Source organism: Barbatula barbatula (assembly GCF_947034865.1).
Source record: "Barbatula barbatula genome assembly, chromosome: 21".
Classification (NCBI taxonomy): Eukaryota; Metazoa; Chordata; class Actinopteri; order Cypriniformes; family Nemacheilidae; genus Barbatula; species Barbatula barbatula.
Window position 1 is genome coordinate 1,608,236 of NC_136784.1, and position 16,825 is coordinate 1,625,060.

Genomic DNA, 16,825 nt, shown 5'->3' on the forward strand with positions numbered 1-16,825 from the left:
ACAAATAACAACTGGTTGTACAAGCTACTGATGTGGGACTTTAAAGGTTTAACCTTGTTTAACCTGAACGCTAATCGGTTGTAAGATCACGGCCATAAACTAAAACTGGTCCTGCAGACACCTGTGAGATACCTGTCTGTACCTGCATGAACTAAAACATATCCTAGAGCTACGGAAACCAAACCCGGGGATTTTAAGCCTTTCGGGATTTTTATGGATTACTCTTTTGCACTCAAAAACACGTCTGATCGTAAAAATGAGACTTTAGGAGACGTATGGGGATAAACACCTTGTTAAGTTGTTAAAGGAAGTTGTGTATTTCAATTTCTTACCTAACAAGCGATTCATTTACACAGATCTCTTTAATATTCCAGTTTTCAAATGCGATTTTTCAATACGATTTTATGGAGAGCAAATTGAATTGTTTGTTTAACTCAAATATTTCTCTTGAGAAAAGAGTCAGACGTCTCACAAATGTCTCCGTCATCAGAGTTTCAAAAGAGATGTCAACAGTTTCTCAAACTGAGCTCGTTTGAGTTTTTGGTTTAAGTAAAAAAGTTCAGATTTCACAGTTCTTAAGTCTTACTAAGTGTGACTGAAATATTTCATTCATCCTTCTCGTCATCATATTTTAAAATTCACTCTCGTAATGCTGTCTGACGCAAAGCATGCTGGGTATAGGAGATCCTTCTCGATGTGTTTAAATTAAGTAAATTGAAAAAGGAGCAAAGTAATTTTTCAAAACTTCCAAGTTAATCAAAAGTAATCATTATACTTCACTCAAAATAAAAATGTATTTCAGGAACTTAACATTTTTAAGTAAGTAGAACTTTACAAAATGAAGGCCTACAGTGCTTAATCTGTTTGATTATTTTGAGCATTTGGGTTTACGGTGTTCACTTTAACAATTACACTCTCATTTTTATTTCTCATAAGCAACTATAGGAACATCTGAGAGCTAAATGAAACACAGAGAATCTCATGAGCTATGAAAGAGCGATCACATTTTCCTCTAGGTGTTTACCAGCATTGTTTGGGTTGAAGGATGTACTTAGTCGTATAACCGAATCACAACCCTGTCTTAAATCTAGTTCACTGTTATAGAATCGTATAATTACGTTCATCTTAAAGACAACTGAATAATAAGTGAAACGATAGTGTGTGTTTCCTCACCAATGATCCGGGTGAGAGAGGGGTCCTCCTTTCAATCTTAAACATGCTCCAGGCAACCCAGTGTCAAAAAAGGAGGCGAGACTTTGTGATTTTTTTGTGAAGTTCTGGGAATGGCTCATTTATTAAAATGACACTTGAGGTTTAAGTAATGCCTATCATGTTCTTGTTATAACCTGAAGGTGTTGGTCCTCATCGCTTTAACCACAGGCCCTCAGGGAGTAGATCTTCTATCGCAGAATTCCCCTTCATGACAAAGCCCGCAGACATTTATGTTGGAAGACATGATGCAGACATCCTCTTTTCCTTTAAATCATAATGATGTTTGATCTTGCCTTTTGCCAGTTTTATCTTAGTTCTCATGATTGCAGGGCAGGTAAGACACATCACAAGACACATACATTTAAAACCAGACTTCTTTTTTCAACAGAATAGATGGTCCGCTATGACACAGGTCACGCCCGACTGAAATATTGTCAGCTTGGGTTCCTCTCATCCCTGATGGGATTACAAAGGCAGCTTTCGAATGCATCTGTGCGAACAAAGTTAATCCGACTTTGTGTTTTTAGTTTTGGTTGCCTTTAAACTTTTAATTACAGATTATTTTGAGAACATTGAGATTCAGAAGACCATGAAAAAGGAATAACCTCATTTGTGCTTTTTATTTGTACGGGCACTTCTGAACATAAATAAACAATCTCTTTCCTCTTTCAGTGATGAGTTAAGCGGGGAAAACACACAATGCAGAAGAGATTCATGCGGTGTCTGTGGAACCCGTCTTCTGATGGATGTTTTGTAGGATCACGAGACTAGTCGAGGTCATCGGGATGGTTTCATGTGGCTGTGATCCCAAGTCTCACTTCCCCTGAACCCGAGCAAGAGATTTAACCTGAGGTTTACAGGACTCTTCCGGTGGTTACAGACTGTACACAAAAATACCTTAAACACTGACATGATCTTAATCACATTTGAGTCTCATGACAAAATCATCTGCTTATTATGAGTCACAAATTATTTCATACCGTCACAATTTAATTGTTATGATGAGCCATGACCAATATGAAGCAGATGTAACTTCTTTGTAAATAATATTGAGAAACAGAACTACTGTATTTCTCCTTTTCTTTTTTTTCTAAAGTGATTAACAAATGAGAGAGCATTTATATTTTACCTACAGAGACAATGTTTGTATATAACTCTTTCTTCTGAGGAACACAACATGTTGACATGTGTCTTAGTGGTTTTGTGTCCATACAGTAGTAGTTAATGTTGTTGGGTTATATTCTTCAAAATATATTTTTTCTGTGTTGTGAAAGAAAGTCTTTCAGGTTTGAAATGACATGAGCATTAGAAGTGATGTTTTTTTGTCTGTAAAGAACAGCACTTATCATCTTCTGTCTCTCGCTCCTGCTGTGCTTATGGCCCGATGGCTTCCTCGCAGCTCATTCCTAGACAATTACCACTCAAGCGTTTTATATCGGATAGATTCTTATCACACACGTCCTGCAATAACACAACGGCTGAGAAATGTCCTCTGTCTGCGGAGCCGTGTGTGTGTAGTCTACCTGTACCTGAATCTGCGCGGCACCACGACATCAAGCTTAGTCTGATTCATTAGTCATATGTTTGTCTTACTGAACACATGATGTCAGGATGAGTAAACATTACACACTAGTGTATATCTCAACAAACAAACAAACAAATACACACACACAATAAAAGGCTAGAGCAGACAGCACACGATGAACTCTTTCGACCCATTAGGCGACACAAAGAGTTTACAACTATAAATCTGTCCTACCAATAAATAAATAAGTTTAGTTATTATTATTACTAAGTAACAAGTTACTGTAATTTAATAACTTAATAACTTAAAAAAGTAAAGTAAGGGATTACTACTTTAATTTCAGTTACTTTTGATGTAATTGAATAAATTCAATAAAAATACTGTTTAATATATTCAGTAGTAGGAATCACATCAAAATGATGAGTCTAACTTTTAAAGGAATGCTTTAATGTATCCTTCTTACATTTCTATACTTTGGTCTGTTAAGAAGAATAGTTTTTTGTAGTTGTTTTTATTTATTTAATAAGGTTGATGTTGGATATAGAAAGTAATTAATTAAATATCTTTCAGAGTAACTTACCCAACACTGGTTCTCGCTATGTATCCCTATTTATAACTGCTGATCGCATTATTTAGCGTAAATATCATTTAATTTACTTTATTTTATGAAACCTTGCTATGCATATGAAATAAAAGCAATAAGCCCCATGAGTTGGTAACGGGTGCACTTGTAACCCACTGCTTCGTGGGGCTGATAGCTTTATTTTATTACAACCTAGATCACACAGCCTGACCTCATGGGAATTCATATCTGTTTTATGAGATGGCAAATTTGTCAGTTTTGTACACCATGAGTCATACAAAAACTATTTAAAAAAGCAATATATATTTCAATACCTAAACGCAAGCATGCTTTTGTGCATGTACAGTATCTTCAGTGTGTGTTCAGCATGTGTGTGTGTGTCTGTATCTGTGTATATGTATATGTACAGCATGTGTGTGTAAAACCCATCTCTTCGCTGAAGCCTTTGACACCTAGTAAGATGTTGACTTTAATTATTTTGTTCGCTTGTTATTGCGCGGTTATGTTTTTTGTTGTATAATATATGTAATTGTGCACCTCATGTAAGCTGTTATGTCTTTTATTATGATGTCTTATTTATTCTTCTGTACAGCACTGGTCAGCTTTGGTCGTTTTAAAGCACTTAAAAAAATAAAGTTGGATTGGATGAGTGTATGTGTCTGTACAGTATGTGTGTGTGTGTGTGTGCATACAGTATCTGTTTGTATGTATACAGCATGTGTGCGTATTCAGAATGTGTGTGTGTGTGTGTGTGTGTTTGTTGTGTTAGACCCTCTTTGTAAACATCCCACCAAAGAAACAAAGGTCATTTGGTTATTTAACATCTCATCTAGCTAATGTAACAATCCATCTGTGCCACATGCTAAATGTTCCGGTAAACACAATTACTGCACATCCGTGAAAACAGTCTGGACTCACAATGACGTCACCGGCTAGAAAAAAATAGTTTTTTTAGTATCTGCATGGCTGAAAATTACAGAGCACTGCAGCTTTCTAAATGAAGCTCTTTTGTGGCACGGGTTGGCATGATGGGAAAGAGTTAGTTTCCACTTTTCATTGTGCTCCAAATGTTCAGCCAGGAATGAAACTTTATTCCAAACCTTCACCATAGACATGCACAGACGCGGTCTATGTTAATTGGCTCAGTCTTGATTTTTCGGTCACGGTAGGTAACTCAAACAAACCGTATTTGGTGTTGCTTTCCTCCATCTTTAAAGCGCTCTAATGATGTGTCAATGTAGTTTAACAATAAATGCACTTCAAGCAGTCCAGTCAGACAACGTATAAGTAATGAAAACAAATGTAAGTTCATTAGAAACTTGTAACCTAAAGAATGAACCTGGATGATCTGGAACCTGAAGAAGGTCTTCAGTGTTTTTAAATGACTCTCTCCTCACCTGAACGTTTCTTTTGACCTCGTCTCTGCACCTCGACAAGCCTACAATGTTCTCTGTCCTCTCAGAACCAGGTCCAACCGGAAGATAAAAATAAACACAGACTCTCACATCTTCAGCAGGGAACGCATCCCGGGGGTCCGGAATCACTGTTCTGTCGAATGTTCCCCCTCTCGCTTTCTCGTCTGTCTCACCCTGAAGAAACGGAAAAAAACTGAATGACTTGCAAGAAATACAGAAGGTATTACAGGACAAAATTGTACATGTATTAGTTTACATCCACATAAAAATGTATACTTTAGCATTTACTATAGTAAACTGTATTAAAATTCCATGTAGCAGTTTTATCAATTCACTTTAGTGAATACTACAGAATAATGTACTGTACATCACCAAAGTGTAGTGAATACAATCATTTACAGTTTACTATAGTAAATATGAAACTGTACTACACAGGGTGTTTAAACAGCAAAAATGCACTGCACTGGGTTTAAGAAAAGATTGTGGAAACACTGGAAAAACACAGCACTGTGTGTGTATGTGTGCTTTGGAACAGTAGCTCAACCCAATATTAAAGTTCTCCTCTTTTTCTCTCATTGGTGCTGATGGATTTAACAGCGGCTCTCGCCTCCAAACCACTCTGTATGCTGTATGTGTGCATCAGATTCAAGGTGACCTAAAAACGAAACTGCCGTTAAACTTGGCACGGAGTGTTATTGTCTTCACGCATGCAGTGCAAACACAAATGAGACTATTAAAAGCATTGTAAGTCTTCAGCAGACCTAAAATAAAACAGATGAGTCATGTATGGACTATTTTAATCCAACTTTTACGGCATCTGTGCCCTTCATATTCATTGCATGAAAAAAGCAGCATTTTGGGGTCAACTAATCATTTGTGAAGTTTTGGCATTGGACCGCAGATGTTATAAAACTGTCAGCGATCTAACAGCATGTTACACAGTGGGGTGTGTGGTTTCAATGGTACGACCCTGTGTTTACCGGCAGATCTCTGACACAGTCAGTGAAATATGAAAGACGTTTAACAGTCGCCACAGAGAGATCTATTTACAGTGAGCTATGTGACATTATTTCTGTTGAAAAATGGCCTTTCAGTCTATACGGTATTAGGTCATCCGACAGAAATGAAAGTGTGTTTCTTTCCATGTCAATGTTATCCACAGAAAATGTTATTTAATTATTTTCCATTCTTTCAGATGAATGCCGACTGCATTAAAAATAAATGTTTACTTTGTGTCATGATTCTCATGGTGAGACACGGAGAGAGGACCCAGGTGCAGACAGCGGGTAAGGGGTTAACAAATAATTTAATAAATAATAAAACAAAGACCCACGAGGGGGTAACAGAACAAAACATGGATACAATAACATGACTAAGACTAACTACACAAAGACTTAACATAAACTCAAAACAAGAACTACAAATACACTGCACTAGACTTGACAAGACACATGGACTCACCACACAACCACAATGAACCAGCACAAGACAGAAGACACAAGGGCATTAAATAAGGGAGCAAATCAAGAGGGAAACAGGTGAAGGGCATTAGTCAATAACGAGGGTAACGAGAGGATGGGAACAAAGACGAGACAGGAGAGAGAGTACTGAAGGCCATAAGAACAATAATTGCCTCTCTCCACACAAAACATGAGGTTCTGTCATGATCCTGCCACTAAACCAAGAGAAACATGACACGATGCGGCAGAATCATGACACTTTGTGCATTTTGTCGGCTGTTATAAGGTTCATGACTTTTAATGCACAACGTCTGCACATCACAAAGTTAACTTATTTCAAAACAATGTACGAGAAAAGTTACCTGAGATATTGAATCGAATTGTTTTCAAAGAGAAAATATAAAATTGAGTGAGTCTATGCTTAAAACAAGCGAAAAAAGCATTCATATCTTAGGACACTTTCCGTGTCAAGTAGCTGTACCTTGATTTAAGAATTCATTTGTACTGCAATGCAAGACAAAAATACTAAGAAATTCATTTCTGTAAAAAAATGAAAAAGGATGAACACAACTCTCTATCAAGCTACCCTTCACTTGGGTACTAAACTGCAAAAACACACAAATAGTCATTTACAACCAAGGAAAATTCAAGATAATATACCAATTCAAGAAAAAAGAACTTCAAAACCTATTTGTGGCCTTTTACAAGCCATCTTTGGATTTAGTTGTTCCGGACGAACCCGTGTGGTGAGAAACAGACGGGGGAATGAACCCTGCGTAAAGCCGAATCGGGATGTTGGGATACAACCAAATCTTTTCAAGTGGAGTACCTCGGTTTCCGGAGGCTGACCAGAGGTCCAAATGTGCGTCTTTCAAGCGCCCGTGAAAAATAAACTCTAACATACCGACCCACTGCTGACAACCCCGGATAGGTTTTAGATCTGATATCAAATCTAAATGTATCTGTGGCTGTCAGCGCTGGGCTCGGCTTCTGGCCTTCAGAATCTAATCTGATGATGTGTTTTCATGGCTTGACGGAGGAGGCTAAGATGAAGGATTTGTTGTTTTAACACAAGGGAGAGAGGACCAAAGGAACAGTTCTTTCATTAACAGCTGGTCCCAGATTTCTCTTACAAAAATAAGTGCACTTATACAAATATATCTTAAGTAGTATGTAATAGTACTCGAGATGTTAATTCGACTCTCAAAGAGAAAGGGAAGGAGAAAGAGTTTAATCCTTCAAGCAGTTAATAAGAGCTCCATAGGTGGTCTGTGTATTTGAATAATGTTAATTCGGTTCATTTGTTTTTAAGCTTTAGCTGTTGGTGGTTCTTCTCAAGTCTACTGGTCATTGTACAATAGAACTGCTGTAAATCTTTTACAAAGACAGTAAGGAGACCTGTTTATTTGTGTGTCTAAAGAGCTTTTATATCAGTTTGGGTGATAAAGTGTGCGAGTAACACACACATGTGGTTTCCAGTATTGCCTTTAGAGATCATTTTATGTTTCACTTCAAAGCTCCAAACATCTCTAAATCTCTAAAACAGCAAAGGGTAAAATTCCATCCGAGCTTAATATAAAAACAACATTTGCAGGAATCTGTCTTTTGTCTAATTCTAATAGAAACATTTCTACTAGTCATCAGATTAAAATGATTAGTTTTACTGTTTTACACACTCAGGAAAAACAATGGTCGTATTTCACATCAGCATTTCAGAGTTTCTAACTAAAGGGGAAAAAACAGTGTAGGACATCTGCTGCAGTTATTACATTTTCTTCATTTCTTCCAAAGAATGAAAACGGAAATCTGGATGTACCCCTTACATTTGTCACGGTTGTGCCGCACCTGCAGCGACAGAACTTCACAGCATCATAAATCATCCACACACTCATCTCTGATCTGCCCTTGAGTTACTGAAGAGTACACAAACATTTCCAGAGAGACGGGGACAGACTGTCACTATGCAGGGAAAGGGTTCTTTAGGCTTGTCTAGAGGAAGATGAAAACAGAAGAAAGACTTCTTGTGTGCGTGTTTGTACTGCAGGATAGCAGGACGGAGGATGAAATTCTGCACTGCAGTGTGACTTTCACAGGGTGGCATCACATACGTGCCTAGACTGAGTTTACAAATCCTCAAATGCACACACACACCTTGTTTGAAACATTCTGCATTTCTGAATTTTCAAAACATTTAAAAAAAAAATGAATGCCCACAAGGTTAAAAAAAACTATTATGTGGTGAGTTTACAAATAATATAAATGTTAAGTAAACCACAGATATTTTGAAAATATGTTTACATTGAAAAATATTGATACAAATATTGTATTTTAAATGAATTAAATGAGTCAAACGAAGGTACAGCATGACCAGAACAAAATAATACGTAACAGATTGTGTAGCATCATCATCAGCATATTAATGAAATATTTTGACTTATAATTTAAACGAGTATTTTAAAAGAAAATTGTGTAGTATAATGTCTACGTCTAAAAATAGGACGAGAAAATGGTATGCCTCATGTAACAGCAAACAGTGCACAATACACACCTCCCATAAATCATGTCTGTGTTATTTATGAGAACTGAGAGTGTTTCTAAATGGATGAATTACATGTGGTGCTCGACAGCACATGCTACTCACAAAAAGACAGATAATAAATCATATTTATAATAAACTAATACATTAAAACATTACTTTTTAGATTAATAAAGCTGCCAACACAAACAAAAATCTGCCAAAAAAAGAATACTATGAAAATAAAACTAATACGTAGAGTTGTTGAGACCATTCATTTTTAAAGATTTTAAGGACCGTTTCACAAAACGCGTTTAAAACTATGTATGGTTGAGAACAAGTGCACTTTCAGAAAGACAATAAATTAATATTTAATTTCACATACCATCTTGTTCAAAGTAAAACCACTAAAGCTAGACCATGTTTGTGAAACCGGGCCGAAGCCAGGACTAGTTCTTAGTTAAATGAGGATATTTAAGTAGCTTTTGTAAAAATGCTTTATCCCTAAATGCCTTAAACTATGCTAGTGTGAATCCTGAGACAAGAAAATAGCACTGACATGTTTTAGGATCCGTCAATGCAAGTCATATTCGGTAAAAACAGCTGAAACTTGCATTTTAGGACTAGGTTTAAGCCTTGAAACCGGGCATAAGTGTTTTGGTCTGGTTGTAACCAAAAGTTTTCTCAAAGTCTAAAGAGAGTGTTCCTGTAAAGCCTGTAGACAAAACTGATTTTTTGCTGGCGTGTGTAGCGATGACAAACAGCAGCTGGCATGAGTCTTGTTGATCATTTTGATTATCAGCAGGAAATCTTATAGTAAAACACAATAGATTGTTTTGTTACTCTAAACTTTTGTCTCCCGTTCCTCCTCGACATGCTTTTGGGTTGAAGTTAAACACACAGTTACACATGAATGTGAAATTTCACCTGTCTATCAGTTTGCAGTTATACTGCCTAAAAACAATCTAAAAACGACATAAATATCCTAATTTAACAAAATCCCGGTTTAAGATAAACTATGCATGAAACCGGGATTTAGAGACCTAATCTTGCAACATTTCAGTGACATTTTGTGCGGCATAGCTCAGACGTTTATAAAATAATTTGGTGAAAAATGTTTTTGTTCATATTGAGAAGTCAGATTTTCACTTGCAAACTTTCTCATTAGAAAAAACACAAACCTTTTAATATTTCAGTCGTTTCTCCTGAACACGCGATGCGATAAAATTGAGAATCAACTGAAACGTGCTTACGTTTTCTGGAGTCTCAGAAGTCTCCATTTAATCTCACTGGTGTCTAGAAAGAAAAGAGACTTAAGAGAGACCATAGCATTTTTTAAAAACCATTTACATTTTGTGATACTTCAATCATCCCACATACACGATTTCCTTTTCGCTCGGCCACATTTGAAACCACTGAAAGTGAAAACGGCGTCACGAAATTCCTACAGAGTTTGTTCTCCCCACAACGCAAAATATGTTTGACCAACAGCCATCAAATATGGAGGGTTTGTGGAGGGTAAAATATTCCCAAATTCAAGGTCCCGGGGTTTGGCGAGGGATGTATCCTGCCGAACTAAACCGAGATGCCAAACAGCACAAGACAGCGGTCGTGAAATAGGAAATCGGTGACATCTGATACGGTATGTGTTCTTAAACCAAAATTCTTCTATGCTTTTTAAATTTAAAAAGTTGCCCGAGACGGAACGGACTCCAAGAGCGAAGAGCATCGGTCACCAGGGAGACCGCATCCGATGGAACTCACGCTGAGAGGTGAAGGCAGTCTGACCCAGTTTTACCTTCCTTACAGACAAACAGATTCTGCTTTGATACATGAAATGAGCGGAGCAGATCCAGACACGGGGCGGCTTGACACATATGTTTTATCCATGATGAAACCTCTGCAGGCTCGGAAGAATATCTCAACAACCATCTATGGGTTATAAACACACACCGCATGATGCTTCCTGTGTAGTACAGGAAGTTAAGAAGTGATCTTTGTTCCTCATTTCAGGTGGTTTTTGTGAGTTCATGCAGGTCAGTCTTATATGTCAATTATACTACACAATGGATATTGCATGAGAGTTACGCATTGAAGCAAACAATAAAAGGCCACCATTTAATACATTGTATCTTAGATGTTTCTCTTAAGAAAAGGAATCTCACAAATATCTCTGTCACTGGTTTCTGAAGAGATCTCAACATGATCGGTCAAGTCTGCAATGAAAAATCAAGATTATTGAAGATCTCAAAATGATCTCAAACATTTCCAGATTATTCTACCGCTACAATTCAATTGTACGCCTTCATACTGTGTGTTTCAACAATTGCACTCTCATTGTTTCTATTTTTAGTTGATAGTTTAATAAATGAAGCACAGCTAAGAAATCTATAAGATGGAGAGATCACACAAAAGAACTGCATTTAAGCACTAAATATTGGGTAAATCAATAGTATTTGGTGTCTGTAGTTTCATTAATGCACTGCTGGTTTTATCTGCATAATAATCTGCATATCCTGCATGACAATTGGATTAGTTCTGCTCTGTCGCTTCAAATCTGCACGAATGTTAATGAGATATTGTCACGATTTAGACACCTTTCCCCATGATACATTATAAGTGACCGTGTGTGTGTGTGTGTGTGTATACGACCTAATTCTGTGAACTCAAGAGAGAAAACATTCATTCATGTTTCATCACACAAAGCAAAACACAGTACATAATTTATCATCTGAGTCAATTTATATTAGCTGTGATTCAAACTACACCGTGAGAGTTAATTTTACCTTTTTTAACACTGGCTAACATTTTGCTGTTAGAATAGAACTTATATTGTAAAATATATGCATAATAAATATAATATATATTTTTGTCTTAAAAGTTAACCTTTTCAGAAAGGTCTGGGTGAGCATTTGCTTTTAGATAGAAAGCATCTTTTGTTCCGGCACTTAAATGTTAATGCAATTGTATGTGTCTAATACATGCATGGGCAACTTGTAACACACCAAAGACACAGAAAAACACGTATTTGCACCATTTGACCCCTTTAAGTAATAATACCTAAAAAAAGCCACAATAAAACACCATAATAATGAACAAAAACAGGGTTTTGATCTGTTATTGTAAATAAACTCTTTAAATATACAAGTATCCCATCAATTGTAAACACTCCTACATACATAGAGTATGACCTTCAGATGACCTCTCAGTCTGGACTCTCTCTCTAGAGTTGCATTACAATGTTTCAGTCCCAGACGAGCTCTTTTGTTCTGCACTTGCCATCAAACAATGACCCGAATGCATACAACAACACAAAGGAAACACTGTAAACAAACAGGGCTGGACTCATTTAAAAGAAAAAAATCCTAAACCAGGTCCCTCAGGAGCGAATATGGATGAGCTTCTACAGTATATCTCACCCTCGGCAGGCAGGACTGAACAATGAGAAGTGGTTTAAAAACCCAGAGTGTTCCTCAGAGGACTCTCATCTGCTGCAGGCGAGCAACATACAAGCTACTGCAGATGTGAGATTCCGGTGTGTTGGTTTGAGGGTAATAGTTGAATACACAACGGATTAAGAAATCTACATATCGACTGGTAAATTGGGCATCCTCGCAGGCAGGTGAAAGGGGCACTGGGACACAGAAGCTGAAAGCAGAGAGGATTCTGGGCATTTGTATATGTGGGACGAATATAGGTCAGATCTCAGAGTCAAGCTCCAAACCTCTATGAGCGATACTGATGGAAAACTCCTCTTTAAAGTAAAAAATAATCCTGTAAAATGTGTTTCATTTCCTTCTTTTCAGATGTTTCTGTTTGTATCTTCAAATAAAACTATTTACTGAATATATATAATTAAACACATTACACGTTGGACACCAGCAGCTGTTTCAGTTCACATTAGTTGTGATGCTCAGTCACCATTTTACCAAAATTTTATTTTTAACCTTTAGTGTGGATATGTAAGCCTTAATGATAGGTATCTGGTTATGATAGGGTTTATATGCGTATACCCAGATAATACAAACACATATGTACACATTTAGATTGAAGCATGAAAATCACTGCTCTACAGAGGATTTGGATTTGGCACAATGTTTTATGGTGATAGTGGCACAAATGTTCATCAAACAGATGGGAAACATACATCCGCCAAACCAAAACCACACATTCATACTTTGCGTTTCCTTACGCTCCAGATACGTTCTCAATAAAATGCTGGATCTGGCTGAAAAACACAGATCGGTATTCCAGAGATGATTCTTTTTTCATCTGCTGAAACTTTTCTATGATCTCCTTTTCTCCTTTTGGCAATGCCGGGTTATGTTTTAGACAGGATCTCGTCTGCGAATGTGTTATTGTACTTATTTTAACCGTGAATCTCTATAAATGAACTGATGAGTGCAGGGATGGAAGGGGAACAAGTTTAGGTTTTTATAGGCACGTGTAAGTCTGGAGAGCAGGTTGGGTAAGTTCTGTTTGTTCAGGCGGTCCGAGACGTCGCTCTGAGGAGGGGAAATATTGATTAGCAGGTGTGATCTGTCAGGTCTGACTCAACTATACATGTACCCACATACACAACATTTTCTTTTCTAAACATCTGAATTCTGTGTTAGAGGTTAGTTTAATGAAATCTATAAATCATGTTTGAGTCCTCATGGAGACATATCACAGCGTATAACATTTTCAAGTAGTGCTTTTTCCAGTCATCTTGGATCGCTTTAAAAAAACATTTCACATATTTTTGGTAAAAAAGTCACATTAGAGAAAGAGGCTGAAAAACATAATTTTTACCGGATTTGTTTTCAAGCATATAGTATGTGAAAGTGAATCTAGCAACAGTTCATGGCCAGAATTTGTTTTGGGAAACAGTTTTTTCAGGACATGGTGTGTTTTGAAAAGACAAAATAGAATTAGTGCTATCATGTAACATCCTTCAGATTTCCAAAACACGCAAGCGCTGATAGCAAATCCAACTTCTCATTAAAGCCTGAGAGCAAAAAGGTAAAGAAAGATGTGTGTGCGTCCGTGCGTGTTTCCTGGGAGGTCAACAGTGAGTGGAAATAGTAAAGTCACCTGTTTGTTTGCCGAGTGTTGATCCAGCGTTGTGTGTATGTTTCCAGGCAGCAGGGAGTGTCATCACAGAGTCCCACCCTTTGACTGTTTTCAAGCTTCTGCAATGAAAGAAAGTGTCTTAGATTTGAGCCGAGCACTAAACTTCGATGTTCTTAAAATACTTCAAATATGCACCATTAAATAAATAAGAAACAAGCAACCCTTCAGATGATAGAAGCCTACGTCATCTTTCCTGTGTTTTATTTCATCTTAAATGCTTTATCCTAAATGTCATGTTTAATGTTAAACAACTAAAACACCTAGCAACCACATATAGCAACACCCTGGCAACCATCTACAAACATTAGTATTATTGAGTCATTATTTATATACAAGTAATTTTTTACTGCCTAGAGGAAAATTTTATTGCTCATGTCTCAGTTGTGTTTATCAACTTGGTATTGTTGAAATCCTAAACAGTATGGAGGTGTTAAATAAATGTAGATTGTAGATGTAAATAGTCTAGATCTGGGTAAATTTGATGGGAAATGTTTAAGTTCACACTGAGATCTTCAATAATATTGACTTTTGTTTGCAGACGTGACAAACGCAGGAAACTTTAGCAAACGTTTCAATTTGCTCTCATTTTAATCTCATTGAGGTCTAGGAGAAATAACTGAAATATTGAAGAGGTTTCATATACAGTATAGTCATTTTACCATACTTTTTACAGTGTTCAGGTATTCAGTTGAAGTAAAATAACTTCAACATACACAACTAAAAACGCTAACAGGATATAAGATTTTTCAACCTTTTGTGCAAATCTGCTCTGCCCTGCAGGACTTTTCACCGGAGACATTGTGTTACTGTTGTCCATTGAACATAAGGGATTTTGTTGAGCACACACTGTATTGAATAGCTAGTATCCCAAAAATGGGTAATAACTTTCATGTACACAGCTGGTGCCAAAGAGCCAAAACTAGGTCATTGAACAAGCCACAGCACAACACAACTGTATGAGTCTTTAGATAATGTGGGGGACTTAGAGAAGAAAAAGGTTTTCAATGGAATTGTAATGGTTTGTTTGGCACACATCCAGAACCATTACAAGTATTTAATAGCACCTTTTTCCTACATATATGGAATGGGTCAAGGCATGTCAAACCGCACAGTGTCGATGCTGTCTTCACACACTCATACCCAGAATGCACTGCAGTTCTTCTTCACAATGGCCTGATGTCTACCACTGCCAGCTGACACAAAAGCTGGATGGATCATTTCCATAACTAGCAGGAGACCGGACCAAAACCACACTTCCCCGGCCTCTTCTCCAGAATCCAACCCGTTCTAAACATCTCCCAGCCGCTGTCCAGACGTTCTCCGTACGGACGGTTCAAACGAGGAAGCCAGAAGGGAAAAGGGAAATCTTTGCCTTTGGTTTCTATTAAAGGGATCATGTCACGAGGAAACCATTTTTCCTTGATCTTTGGGGATGAAAGAGCTTGATGCACTGTGGAGACAACTCTATAGCTGTCAGAACTCAAACGACTCGATACTCATTTTGATGATTTCAGCTTGGGAAGAAATAAAAAAGGGACATAAACAGTCAGAAAGTGAAAAGGAATAAAGAAGCGTCAAACGCTAGGAAAGCCGTTTAAAAAATGAAATAGAAAGAGAGAAAAAGACTGGCTTATTGTTGGAGAGAAAAGGGATGAAAGACCAGAGAGGAAGAAAGAGACAGAGAAGATGTGTGTGCGTGTAGTTCCTGACAGGGGGTGTCTTACACTGGAAATGGAACTGTCAACACCCCACCACGCATCATCACTCACACACATACACACATGCACGCACACATGCATTCACACACACACATTCGCATCCTTATGGCAATGCAATTAAAGAAACAGAGTAGGAGACAGTGGGAACAGATAGAGAGTTTAATGGTTTTTTGTGTCTAACCATTTATTGTTTTGGGGTTATTTTTAGGACAACGAGAACGTTAACTCTAATCTCGAAATGATATGTTAACATGTTAAAGTTGATCTCTAAGTCACCGTGAAACGGCACACACAATCCTTTTCAATTTGACTCGCATGTAACGGAAGGCATTTCAAAGTGAAACCTGACATTACCCATGAATTCAGTATTTCTGCAGCTCAATTGCTATAAAATCAAGGTGGTCTCTTTGTGAGCCTCCACCATTAAGAAAAAAAATAACAACCTCCCAGAACGCCATAGCAACTGCTTAGCAATGCCCCGAGCATCCTTAAGCATCAAACATTAAAATGTAGTTCTGTAAAGTGCGTCAGAAGCATTTTGTGATTTGGATGTTGGTGTGATGGTCTCTCCTCCAGCGTAGCCCGCAAGACCTCCAACCAGCAAGTCTTCTAAACGTTAACCACAGACAAAGAATTTCTGTGAATTCATAGATAATTTACATTTTTGCCTCATGCTTGTGGTTGTGCTGCATAATATACGTAATCTAGTCTGCAAAAACAAAGCTGTTTGTGTTCAAACTTATCTTTATAATGTAAAGGACATTCTGTGAAAATATAACCAGGGTATCTGTGAAGTCAATAAAATCATCCATTTTAGTATACTTATATTATAAATGAATTTGAGTACTGTATCTACAATTCTATAATATAATGTTTACAATGTAATTTACAGCAGTAAACACAAATAACCTCTTTTATGGCGTTGACGCTTCTAATCTCATATTTTCATTATGTGACAGCCTGGATTTCTCAAATAGGATCACAATTTCTTTAAGAAATAATGATATACATAATGAACAGGATTCCAATGCATTTCTATGTAGCTACGGGGTCAACAGGGTCAGTGGGATTATAAAGGAGCTGGAGAGACAAACAGAGAAGAAGGAGAGAGGCTGTCAGGACTTGCTGATTCCACAGGAAGCTTTTCTGATTACTTCTGTTGATGGATTGGATGGGCGGATCCTTCACAGTATCTGAAGGACCTGAGCTGCTAACACAATGGTCTCAGGTTCAATCTCAAGAAGGAAAGATCGCCGACCAATTATCGCCGAGCCCTTGACCG